General features: G+C 39.8%; 1 pseudogene; it reads right to left on the bottom strand.

Moving 5' to 3' along the window:
• Positions 1-8171: 8171 nt before the first annotated feature.
• Positions 8172-8584, bottom strand: LOC103691683 (40S ribosomal protein S25 pseudogene; annotated as a pseudogene).
• Positions 8585-12336: the final 3752 nt, after the last annotated feature.

Genomic DNA, 12336 nt, shown 5'->3' with positions numbered 1-12336 from the left:
GTAGTTACACTTTATTTCCCTAAAGTTATCTCCTTAGTTTGATTTTGTAAGTAGTGTACATCTTATAGTTGCATTATCATTTCTCAAAGTGAAAAAAGTCTGTAAAGAAGAGAACGTAATGGATGAAAGCTGTCCATTCAGCTCTGCTGAGTATTAAAGACTTGACTTGCCTGCCCTTTCCTACCTCTTTCCCATCTTGGTACCTACCTCATTTTGGCACTGGAGGTAACCATTACCTTGAATTTAGTATTTTATTCAGCAGTTGCTTTCCAAAGAATTCATTTTCTATTGTGTCATTGTGTACCAACTTCTCTTCCTTTGAACATAAATACTGTAACACCCATGCTGTTAAAGCAGCCACACTTTGTTGTGGTTTTTTCTTTTGTACATCACAGTTCATAGTTGTTATGATTGGGATGCTAAGTCACTGACAGCCTTTTCTAAAGAAGCTTTATAGCCCTCTTCAGTAAATAATTTGGTTGAATCTCAAGAGTTTCTGAAGATAAACTTGAAAATAACCATGTGGCCATAGCTAGCATTGGTAACCAGCTATGTTTAAGATCTACATATAAAACTGCCAGTTGAACAAGACATATTGCCACCTCCTTATCACATATTACATTCTCCTCTTTCTCTGTCCAATGGACAGAAGCAAAATTCGGTTTTTCTCCTTTTGTTCTTTTTATCTGGTATTAGTGTGTCTTTTTTTTTTTAAGCCAACAAAACTGGACATTTTTATAAAAAATTAAATCAACCTTGGTTTTCCTTCACCCAACCTTCCTTCATTTTAAAGCGTAGTTATTCAAGAACTACCTTCAGTAACACTATTTCTCCTTAACAGTATTTTATCTGTGGTCACCCCTGTCTTTTCTCTAAACATCTGAATAATTTTAATTTTTCAGTGTTGCTTTTCTTTCTTGGTAACCAACACAACCACAAACCAAGGTCAGTTGCTGTCCCCTGGGACTTAGGTCAGGAACCTTGGACAAGATTCCTGCACATACGAGCCTGAGGAAACACTGTAGAACAGGAGTGGGGAAGGTTTGCTTCCTGTTTCTTTGAGGAGATTTTTTTCTATTTCATTTAGTAGTTGTAAATCAGAGTTAACAGTCCCGCTGAGCCCAGATATAGCAAGCATTGTACATTAGCCGTGAGGATGCAGGCCACCAGGTTCCTGACCCACACTTGACTTGAATTATATGGATTAAAGGAAGTACAAAGTTGCTGTTAGTATTAATAAAGAGAATGTTTGAGTTGATAGATAAATATGTGGTTGAAATTAGTATGGCTTTTTATTTAATGCTAAGTGTTAGCCTAGAAGGAAGGAGAATTTCCACATAAGCTGACTTAAAAATAACAGCAAATTAACTACCTGTGACTTGGTCAACGTGTTAAGAAGGAAGGAAGCCTTGGGTCTTTAGTAAATCATTTTCCTTCCACTTTGCACATTTTAAATGACCTTTCTCACCTCCTGTGGAAGAACAGATACCTAAGGCCTTAGCTGTTGAGAAGTGTGCTGGTAGGGGCCACTCCCTACCTGCAGCACAGCATGTGTCTGGTGTCTGTCCTGTTTGCCTTGCTGTCTCCTGCTTCTGCTCATTGCTGTCAATCTTCCCCTGCTTCAGCTGCCCATCCCTACACTCTATTTCACCATTCTCTCTGAAATTAACTCTCTTCTTCCTCCTCTGATTTGAAACTGTAATCATTTGTACCTTTTTTGTTGTTTTTGGCTAATGAACTGACCAATGACAATGCACTGTATGTATATAATAAGGCATTTTACTGTACTTTTGACTGGTTTGCCTTAACAACTTTCTTGCACACATGTGTGAACACACACCCAACAACAACAAAACCCCAAGCAAACCTAGAAATCTAGATGGTGGTAGTAGTTCTGGCCTCCTGAAACTTCTAAGGGTCCCCTTGCCCCAAATGTATTTAGTCTTAATGGAGAAAAAAAAAAATGGTTTGGCTAGACCTTTAAGAAGGTCGCATTCTGACCGGAAGTTCCACACCCGAGGATCCCGGCCCGCAGCAGCTCTCTGCTCCCAAGCCCCGTGGGAGAGAGACCTCACCGCCTGATCAGGTGGGCACTCCTGAGGCTGCAGAGCGGAGGAGACCACCAACACTGCCCACCCCTGCCCACATCCCTGGCCCAAGAGGCAACTGTATAAGGCCTCTGGGTTCCCGTAGGGGAGGGCCCAGGAGCGGCAGGACCCCTGCGCCTGAGACACCGCCGGAACCTGAAGGAAACAGACCAGATAAACAGTTCTCTGCACCCAAATCCCGTGGGAGGGAGAGCTAAACCTTCAGAGGGGCGGACACGCCTGGGAAACCAGAATAGACTGCACTCTGTGCACATCCAGACGCCAGAGGAAAACACCAAACGTCATCTGGAACCCTGGTGCACGGAGGCTCCCGGAAAGAGCGGCGCAGATCTTCCCGGTTGCTGCCACCGAGGAGAGGACTTAGGCAGTACCCCACGAGCAAACTTGAGCCTTGGAACCACAGGTAGGACCAACTTTTCCCCTGCAAGAAACCTGCCTGGTGAACTCAAGACACAGGCCCACAGGAACAGCTGAAGACCTGTAGAGAGGAAAAACTACACGCCCGAAAGCAGAACACTCTGTCTCCATAACTGGCTGAAAGAAAACAGGAAAACAGGTCTACAGCACTCCTGACACACAGGCTTATAGGACAGTCTAGCCACGGTCAGAAATAGCAGAACAAAGTAACACTAGAGATGATCTGATGGCGAGAGGCAAGCGCAGGAACCCAAGCAACAGAAACCAAGACTACATGGCATCATCGGAGCCCAATTCTCCCACCAAAGCAAACACGGAATATCCAAACACACCAGAAAAGCAAGATCTAGTTTCAAAATCATATTTGATCATGATGCTGGAGGACTTCAAGAAAGACATAAAGAACTCCCTTAGAGAACAAGTAGAAGCCTACAGAGAGGAATCGCAAAAATCCCTGAAAGAATTCCAGGAAAACACAATCAAACAGTTGAAGGAATTAAAAATGGAAATAGAAGCAATCAAGAAAGAACACATGGAAACAACCCTGGACATAGAAAATCAAAAGAAAAGACAAGGAGCTGTAGATAACAAGCTTCACCAACAGAATACAAGAGATGGAAGAGAGAATCTCGGGAGCAGAAGATTCCATAGAAATCATTGACTCAACTGTCAAAGATAATGTAAAGCAGAAAAAGCTACTGGTCCAAAACATACAGGAAATCCAGGACTCAATGAGAAGATCAAACCTAAGGATAATAGGTATAGAAGAGAGTGAAGACTTCCAGCTCAAAGGACCAGTAAATATCTTCAACAAAATCATAGAAGAAAACTTCCCTAACCTAAAAAAAGAGATACCCATAGGCATACAAGAAGCCTACAGAACTCCAAATAGATTGGACCAGAAAAGAAACACCTCCCGTCACATAATAGTCAAAACACCAAACGCACAAAATAAAGAAAGAATATTAAAAGCAGTAAGGGGAAAATGTCAAGTAACATATAAAGGCAGACCTATCAGAATCACACCAGACTTCTCGCCAGAAACTATGAAGGCCAGAAGATCCTGGACTGATGTTATACAGACCCTAAGAGAACACAAATGCCAGCCCAGGTTACTGTATCCTGCAAAACTCTCAATTAACATAGATGGAGAAACCAAGATATTCCATGACAAAACCAAATTTACACAATATCTTTCTACAAATCCAGCACTACAAAGGATAATAAAGGGTAAAGCCCAACATAAGGAGGCAAGCTATACCCTAGAAGAAGCAAGAAACTAATCATCTTGGCAACAAAACAAAGAGAAGAAAAGCACACAAACATAACCTCACATCCAAATATGAATATAACAGGAAGCAATAATCACTATTCCTTAATATCTCTCAACATCAATGGCCTCAACTCCCCAATAAAAAGACATAGATTAACAAACTGGATACGCAACGAGGACCCTGCATTCTGCTGCCTACAGGAAACACACCTCAGAGACAAAGACAGACACTACCTCAGAGTGAAAGGCTGGAAAACAACTTTCCAAGCAAATGGTCAGAAGAAGCAAGCTGGAGTAGCCATTTTAATATCAAATAAAATCAATTTTCAATTAAAAGTCATCAAAAAAGATAAGGAAGGACACTTCATATTCATCAAAGGAAAAATCCACCAAGATGAACTCTCAATCCTCATCTTCGGTTGGTTTATATACAAGTGTGCAATTTCTAGGCTTGAAAGTAAAATGATGCTATCTGGTGCTGGATAGAGGAGCCTTATTTTTTATTATGGCAGCTTGCTATTTTTGTAACATGGTGATTTGGTTGAACACAATAAAGTACAGTAGTAACTGATCTCCCCTTCTTCCTGGATGAGTGAGGAGATGATTAAATGTTGATGTCAGCATCCTTGTTCATATTCAGATGAGCTTCTGCTTCTGTTGAAAAGGATGCTGTGTTTGATTGTGGTCCAAAGCTTTGAAGCACTACTTGGCATCTCCTTCCTTGGAGGTCTCACTGTTTAAACATAACAGATTTGATAGCTTGTTGGTAAGGTGAGGTCCAGCTTGTCTCCACTAGGTCATCTTCATGTGAATCCGGTGGTTATACGGTTTTGTTCTAGGGATATTTCATTTTTTTAATAACGGTTTTAGCTGACATTCATGGAGAGAATGAATCCTTAGAACTGTGCCACTAGTGAAAGGAAATCCTGTCTAGAGTATGTTTCTTTACAAAGCTGTGTCACACCATCCTTTGGGCCCTCTGCTGGAAAAGTAGAATCAAGTCTCAAATAATGCCTTTTAAATTGTATCCTCTAGTATTATAGATGTAGGACAGTACCGTATCATACCTCTGTGGATGTAAAATAGCTTGTACCTGCTTTATGATACGTAGTAGTGACCGTGCTTTATCAGAGCTGTTTTTAATGATGTTGCTCAGAATGTTTTCTTTCCAGATGATGATTGAGAAGCTAATTTAAAAAAAAATGGTGCCAGGTACCACAAGAGTAACAGAACTGTGCTGTTTTCTCGGGTTTTGTTTTTTTACTTTTTTTTTTTTTTAATGGAGTGTGCTGGATGTCTCTACAGTTTTGTTCAGATGACTGCAGAACCTGGAAAAGCTGTTGCTGCTGTTGATGCATAACACACTGCTATTATTGGTCTTTTTATATAAATATATATATATACAGATATATAATTTGAATTTTTTGAAACTTTAGCTGTGCTGTCAACTTTGGAAAAAGTATCCCCATTTACTGTGTTGAGTTGGCACTGTACAGAAATTAACAGCCATATTGGTCTAGAAATGTTGAACTTAAGTTTTTTCCATTTGTACAGGGGTAACACACTGTATTAAATATGCAAGGTCTTATCTACGTGGGTTTGATTACAAAAACTAATAAAGTATTCTCTAAATTAAAAAAAAAAAAAAAGGTCGCATTCTGTGAAGCCTTTCCAGTTCATAACATCAGTAGAAGCTGTCTCAGGGACAGTGTATATTACTGCTGTGATTGTGTCAGCTCTCCTGAATCTGGAATGTTCTGATGTGAAAGTACTTCATTACAAAGGCATCTGTGGAGTATAAGCACTGATGACACTGTAAGGCATTGAAACCTCATTTGACTGCAGTGAGGCCTTGATTAGCCTTAATTTTCTCTTCTGTGAAATAGATAACTGACCTGTGAAGACTGCATGAAACAGTCCCAATCTGTTGTCACTTTTCTTTTGTCCCTGATAAAAGTATTTGGCATTTCAATTAGGAAGGGTTCCCTTGCCCCACCTCTCCTGATTTTTTTGCTTATTTTAAATCTTCAGAAGATATTTGGAGTATGTTATCTATTGGAGTACAAATACAAAGAACCCCAGTATAATTAGTTTCTGTGGCACCTTTAAAAAAAGTGCAGTTCAATATATCAGTTTTTATGTTTACTTAGTGATTCTTTGGAAGAGCTACAAAATGGACACAGGAAACAACCCAGCTAGACTAAGCTGGGTCAGGAATATAAAAGTGCCCACGTGCAAGTCCTTGCGCATGGGTCTCCTGAGTTCTCTGTGTTTAAGATCCACACTGCTCTCTGTTGCTAGCTTATTTCAGATAAGCCTCCTAGTAGCTCATATTAAACTACTGCCCTGCATTCTTTTCCTCAAACTCAAACTAAGGGATCTTCCGAATAAAATGTCATATTACAATATTAAACATTTTTAACCACGTAACATGGAAATTATGCTGGTGTTTTTAAGTCTTTGTTGTGTGTTTTATTGCAACCTTACGATTTTTCCTTAAGTCCCATTTTTGCCTAGGATTACAATTTAAAAGAAGTGGCCATTCTGGTTGCATGTAGTATGATTCATATTGTGGTAGCATATAGAAAAGGATATAAAGTTGGACCTTGGAAAATAAGGTTGTGTTTGCAGTTACTAATCTCAGTAGGTTGGGCCAGGAAAGAAATGAGTTATCTGAGCCCCTTCCCTCACCAGTGAAATTGAGTTGTTCTTCTTTGCTAGGTTAAGATTATAGCTACTATAACCACTCACGTGCCATGGAAATAAGTTTGGTAATGGCTTTTTGCACTAATTTCTAGATGACATTACAATTTCCTGAGTGGACAAATTTTCATCCCCAAAACACCTATATTATACATGAACAACTTAACTGCAAGAGAGCAGAAGAAACAGAAAATTTGACTCTAAGGATTGTGTCATTAAATGACTAGTATTGATTTCAAGTCAAACAGTCCCCTTTAAAAATAAGAATTTTTGTCACCCACTAGTCTCATACTTGTGTGTGTGTGTGTGTGTGTGTGTGTGTGTGTGTGTGTGTGCGTGGAAGTGCAAACGGGTTCCCATATTTGAAGTCAGATGTGAACCTGAGGCAATTGCCATGTAGACTAGTTGGACTCCTCAGCTGAGATCACAGGCATACCAACATGACTGCCTGACTTTATTCCACAAGAGCCTTCTTCCTTCGTGCCATGTTAAATTTTTCAAAAAATAGATCATAGACATCCTTTGCTAATACCTACTTTTAGCTTCTTGAGGATTGTCCCGGTTATAACATACCTACTAATAATTCAGCTTTGAAAACTAATGGAGAATGACCACTAAAATATACTTTTGTCATATAATGGGGCCTTTAGCCAATGGATAATAGTCCAGGTTAGTAACAGTGTGTGGAGAGCAACTAACTCCACTAGCATATGCTCAGCTGTTAGTAATTAAGATTCTTGGGAGGAGGAGTCCACGAACTGCCCAGGTTTGGGAAAAGGGCACAGGTGTATAGAGAACAGTCAAAAAAATAAATAAATAAAACAAGATGGTAACATCCTGTACAAACTAAAAGCTTGACAGAAAAAAATCTGATACTTACACACAGACCCACACATATATTGGATATATTCATTTTACACCTCAATATCAGCCCTTCCTCTGCCAGTACCCCTCACATAACCTCACACCTCCCCCAATTCCACCTTCCTCATTTTTGAGAAGCAGAATACCCCCTTTGTGGTGTCAGACACGCAAGAGCATGCACATCAACTCCCCTGCAGTACTAGGCGCATCCTCTCTCACTGACACCAGGCAAGGCTGTCCATACAGGGGCATGAGACCCACAGGCAGGCAAGCAACAAGCTCAGAGACAGTCCCTACTCCAGTTGTTGAGCGATCTGCATGAAGGTTAAACTGCTTATCTGCTACCTATGTGAAGAAGGCCTAGGTCTAGCCCATGCTCACTCTTTGGTTGGTGGCTCAGTCTCAGGGAGCATCCAGGTTATTTGACTGTTGGTCTTACTCTGAAGTCCATGTCTTCCTCCTGCCTATCAATCCTCCCAACTCTTCCTTAAGACTCCCTTAGCACCATCTAATGTTTGGTTGTGGGTGTCTGCATCTCCTTCCATTTGCTGCTGTGTGGAGCCTCTCATGAGAGGACAGTTATGGTAGGTTCCTGTCTACAAGCATAACAGAGTATCATTAATAGTGTCAGGGACTGGTTCTTGCCCTTGGGATGGGTCTCAAATTTAGGGCAGTCATTGGTTGACCAGTCCCTCATAAAGATGGCTTTATCTTTGTTCTGCACATCTTGTAGGCAGGACACACTTGGGTTGCAGATTTTGTGGGTGAGTTGCTTTTTTTATTTTTTATTTTTATTTATTAAGTTTTATTTTCCCAAATGTACAGCTGATTGACTCTGTTTATGCATCTTTACCAGCAGTTGAGGCATCTCCACCCTTTGTGTTTCTGGTGTAAATTACTTGGGCTCTGTGCTTTGAAATCAGCTTGATAAGTCCTTTACTAAGTAGCTCCTGAAGGGCTGCCGTGGCCAAGGAACCTCAAATCTTCAGTCTCTCGGAGACCACAGGTGGAGTAATAAGCTTATAGTTGGGAACTTCCTTACAAAGTTTGTCGTATGTAGCTTTGTCAAACAGGACGAGATTGTTCAGCTTGTCCCAAACTTTGCCTTTGGACCACTTCTTTTTAGCCTTGCCACCAGATTTATTTACTGGGTCTTTGTCTTTTTTGACCGATTTCCTGCATCCTTCTTGTCGTCTTTGGGCGGAATGGCGAAGCTCATTAGTGTGGACCATCTCTCCACTAGGAGTCCTGCTTGGCTACAGGAAATGTCCACTTCAGGACTCACATCCCCCACCGCTAGGAGTCTCAGCTAGAGTTGCTCCCATACCCTCCCTGGAACTTTCCCATTCCAGGTCTCTAACACGTCCTAGAGATAGACCCCTCCTGCCTTTGACCACTGATTTCTATTTTGTTTCTCCTTCTGAGGAAAGTTCAGCCATCCTCCCTTACTTGGCTTCTCTGGGTCTGTTGATTTTAGTCTGGTTATCCTGTACTTTATGGCTAATATCCACTTATAAGTGAGTACATACCATGCATATCCTTTTGGATACGAGTTACCTCAATCAAGTTAATATTTTCTAGTTTCATCCATTTGCCTGTGAAATTCATGATGTCCTTGTTTTTAATGGCTGAGTAGTATTCCATTGTGTAAATGAGCCACATTTTCTTTATCCATTTTTCAGTTGAGGAACAGCTAGGTTGTTTCCGGTTTCTAGTTATTACAAATAAAGCTGCTATGAACGTAGCTGAGAAGATAATCCCTGTGGTGTGTTAGGGCATCTTTCAGTTATATGCCTAGGACTAGTATGCTTGGGACTACTACAGCACTCCCACCAGCCATGGAGGAGTGTTCTTGCACCACATCCTTATCAGTATGTGCTGCCACTTGAGTTGCTGATCTTAGCCATTCGTTTTGATGAGCATTTCCCTGATGACTAAGTATTTCTCAGCCATTCGAGATTCCTCTGTTGAGAGTTCTATTTACCTCTGTACCCCATATTTTAATTGGGTTATTTAGTTGGTTGTCAAAATTTCTTGAGTTCTTTTTATAATTTGGCTATTAACCCTCTGTCAGATGCAGGATTGGTGAAGATCTTTTCCTATTTGTAGTCTGCCATTTTGTCCTATTAATGTTGTCTTTTGGCTTACAGAAGCTTTTTAATTTTATGAGGTCTGATTTATTAGTTGTTGATCTTAGAACCTGAGCCAATGGTGTTCTGTTCAGGAAGTCGTCTCCTGTACCAGTTAGCTCAAGGCTATTCCACACTTTCTGTTCTGTTAGATTTAGTGTATCTGGTTTTATGTTGACAGCTTTGATCCACTTGGACTTGAGTTTTGTGCAGGGTGGTAGACATGGATCTATTTGCATTCTTCTCCATGCAGACATCCATTTAGACCAGCACCATTTGTTGAAGATACTTTCTTATTTTCCATTGTATGGTTTTGCCATCTTGGTGAAAAATCTAGTGTCCATAGGCTTGTGGGTTTATTTCTGTGTCTTCTATTCAGTCCCACTAATCTACCTGTCTATTTCTATACCAATACCATGCAGCTTTTATTACTATTGCTCTGTCAGGGACTACTTGAAGTCAGAAATACTGATACCCCCAGAAGTTCTTGTATTGTTCAGGATCAATTTAGCTATCCTGTTTTTTTGTTTTTGTTTTTTCATATGAAGTTGAGAACTGTTCTTTCAAACAGTATATGAAGAATTGTGTTGGAATTTTGATGGAAATTGCATTGAATCTGTAGATTGCTTTTGGTAAGATGGCTATTTTTGCTATGTAAACCCTATTAATCCATGAGCATGGGAGGTCTTTTTATCTCCTGATATCTTCTTCCCCAATTTCTTCAGAGACTTGAAGTTCTTATCTTGCAGGTCTTTCATTTGCTTGTTTAGAATTACACCAAGTTATTTAATATTATTTGTGGCTATTGTGAAGGGTACTACTGTCTCCCTAACTTCTTTCTTAGCCCATGTTTTGCTTATGTAGAGGTTTGAAAGTTTGGTAGAATTCTGCACTAAAACCATGTACCCTAGGGCATTTTTTGATTGGGAGACTTTTAATGACTGCTTCTATTCCTTTAGGGTTTATAGGACTATTCAGATAGTTTACCTGATCTTCATTTAGATTTTGTAATTGGCATCTAAAAAAATCACCCATTTAGATCTTCTGTTTTTGTGGAAAACAGACCTTTGAAGTAAGACCTACTGGTTCTTTGAATGTCCTCAGTATCCATTATTATGTCTCCCCTTTCATTTCTGATTTTGTTAATTTGGGTAGTCTTTTTGCTTTTTAGTTAATTTGCCTAAGGATTTGTCTATCTTGTTGATTTTCTCAAGGAACCAGCTCTTGGGTTTGGTAATTCCTTGTATTGATTTCTTTGTTTCTAATTGATTGATTTCTGCCCTGAGTTTGATTATTTCCTGTAGTCTACTTCTGGGTGTGTTTGCTGCTGCTGCTGCTCCTCCTCCCCTTCTCCTTCTCCTCCTCCTCCTCCTCCTTCTCTTCCTCTTCCTCCTTCTCCTCCTCCTCCTCCTTCCCTCCCTCTCTCTCTCTTCCATGACGCACTGGATAGAGAGTCATTGAGTTTTCATGAATATGTAGACTTTCTGTTGTTGAGGTCTATATGTGGTTGATTTTGGAGAAGGTTTTGTGAGGTGTCAGAAGAAAGTATATTCTTTTGTGTTTGGGTGAAATTTCTATAGATATCTGTTAGCTCCATTTGAATCATAACCTCTGTTAATTTTGTTATTTTTTTGTGTACTATTAGTTTCTGTCTCAATGACCTGTCCATTGATGAGAGTGGGGTGTTGAAGTCTCCCTCTATTAATTAATGTGTAAGGTTTGATGTGATTAAGTTTTAGTAATATTGATTTTAGGAATGTGGGTGCCCTTGCATTTGGGGCATAGATGTCCAGAATTGAAGTGTCCTCCTGGTAGACTTTTCCTTTGATGCTATTAAGTGTCTTTTTCTGTCTTTTTTTTGTTTCTTGGGATTGTTTGCTTGGAAAATTTTTTTCCAGCCCTTTACTCTGAGGTAAATACAGCAGTATGAGGGATTCTGTTTACTCATCATCCATTCTGTTAATCTGTCTTTGTACTGGGGAGTTGAGTCCATTGATGTGGAAAGATATTAATGAGCAATGATTGTGACTCCCTGTTATTTTGATGATGGTGGTGGTGGTAGCGTGTGTGTGTGTGTGTGTGTGTGTGTGTGTGTGTGTGTGTGTTCCTCTTCTATTGGTTTTAATGGTGTGAAATTATTTCTTGTGTTCTCTTGAGTGTAGTTAGCCTCTTTAGGTTGGAGTTTTCCCTTCTTGTATCCTCTGTAGGGCTGAGTGGAAAGATATTCTTTAAATTTGGTTTTGTCATGGAGTATCTTGGTTTCTTCATCTATGGTCATTGAAAGTTTTGCTGGGTATAGTAGTCTGCTGCCATCTGTGGTCTCTTAGGGTCTGCAAGACCTCGTACCATGCTCTTACAGCCTTTAGAGTCTCAGATGAGAAAATGGGTGTAATTCTCATAGGTCTGCCTTTATATGTTTTTTTGGCGTTTTTCCCTTGCTGCTTTTATTTTTTGTTGTTTGTTTATTCTATATATTTAGTGTTTTGGTTATTATGTGACAGGATTTCTTTTCTGGTCCAATTGGTTTGGTGTTCTTGTACCTTTATAGGCATCTCTTTTCTTAGGTTAGGGAAATTTTCTTCTATTATTTTGTTGAACATGGTTTCTGGACCTTTGAGTTGGAAATCTTTTTCTTTTATTCCTTTTCCTTTTATTTCTTTTTATTCTTAGGTTTGGTCTTTTCAACAGTGTCCAAAAATATCCTGGATTGCCTCAGTTTCTGTTTTCTTTATTGCTTCTATTTTCCTCTTCGAGTCTTGGGCAGTTTTACTCATATCCTTCACCTGTTTGATTATATTTTCCTGTATTTCTTTATATTCATCTGCTTCCTCTTTTAATGCTT

This window comes from Rattus norvegicus, chromosome 2 (genome assembly GCF_036323735.1).
Source record: "Rattus norvegicus strain BN/NHsdMcwi chromosome 2, GRCr8, whole genome shotgun sequence".
Lineage (NCBI taxonomy): Eukaryota > Metazoa > Chordata > Mammalia > Rodentia > Muridae > Rattus > Rattus norvegicus.
Note: the sequence above shows the minus strand (reverse complement) of the source record. Positions and strands in the feature narration are given on the sequence as shown.